This window comes from Egretta garzetta, unplaced genomic scaffold, assembly GCF_000687185.1.
Source record: "Egretta garzetta isolate BGI_Z169 unplaced genomic scaffold, ASM68718v1 scaffold193, whole genome shotgun sequence".
Taxonomy (NCBI): domain Eukaryota; kingdom Metazoa; phylum Chordata; class Aves; order Pelecaniformes; family Ardeidae; genus Egretta; species Egretta garzetta.
In genome coordinates this window covers 1,482,735-1,484,139 of record NW_009259117.1, presented here as the reverse complement: position 1 = coordinate 1,484,139, position 1,405 = coordinate 1,482,735, and positions in this window count along the sequence as shown.

The following is a 1,405-nucleotide window of genomic DNA, read 5'->3' as shown; positions in this document are numbered from 1 at the left end:
TGTGATGAGCTAATTATTAACACTATGTCATTGGAAGGTAACTAAGGGACTTTAAGGAACTTTTCATTAAATATAATTATGGATAATTTAGAGGTTACTCATGTTTATGGTGCAATTGCTTCTGTTTGCTGATACTGCTTTGCAAAAAAAAAAAAAACAAAAAAAAAACCAAACCCCAAACCCAAATCAAAAACTTGCTGCAGAACATTCATGGGCGTAACCAAGGTGCAACGGTGCATATCAGCAGCGCTTTACAGCTTTGACACCATTTTCAATGTTTAAAAAAAAAAAAAAAGCCAATGTTAGGTATGTTCTTGCAGTTTATTGGGTACTGACAGATTTCTTCGCTGGATTTTCAGGGCTTGGACCTTCGCTCAATCATGTGTTCTGTTGTCTGGACTGATACTTGAGTTACTGATTTTTTCATTCTTTGTCATGTTGCAAACTGAAACACCTCAGCCATAACTCGAGTGATCTCTCGTTTAGCTGACAGCTGTATTTAATACTTAGTTTTGGCTCAAGCAAGAATGAGCGTCAGCGCTGATGTCAGGGGCATAATGTAATGACTTGTACGGAGAACGACACTGCCAGGTAGCATTTTTCTCACATTTTCTTTACTGTTTATTTGTAAGTGATACTGAAGTTCTCTGCAACGGGGCATGCTCAGTGTTTTCTTATTGCTGTCAGCAGGGTTTAACTGCGTTTCCACTGTGGCTTTAGCGGCTTGGGAAGGGTAGCACTGAACCACAAACTAGCTAGGCCTTATGGAAAAACACAGGCAGATTTAGTGATGGGTGCTGAGGGTAGTGTGGGACACAGACAGTTGGGGATGTCCTGAGGAGAAGCAACAGCTTTTGCTCGTGTTCAAGAGGCAGAAAGCCTGTTCACTGCAGACATAGTCCACTCTGTAATTCGTTGGATATGACAGAGGGAGTAGGGTGTCTAAATTTTCTCTTCTATTGCATTAACATTTTCCCTTTGTATTAATTAGAGCTTTCAGTTTATGTCTGGTTTGCAGTTTGAGACTTTTTAAAACACAGAGCATCACAAGTGAAACACTAGCGCATGAGGTAACGCAAGCGGCTGCTTGAGAGCGACACCTGAGACGGAGCATGAAGAGTAGAACGGTTCCTGTACGGCTCGGGAGGGGAGGTGGCGTAGAAGAACATAGTACTGTGGGTGCACGTTAAAGTTCCATTGTAACTACGAACTTATCTATCCTTTGTGTGAAACCATGTTACTTCATTTTTATTATAAATCTTAAATATATATTACAAAAGAAAAAAAAGACATCTTTGTTAATTTAACAGTTAGACAAAATAAGTCTCTGAAGCGTCTGGGCAGTGGTTGGTGCAGCTCGAACAGGGCAAGGTGGAGTGGGCATGTCAAAAGTTTCTTTGGGGGG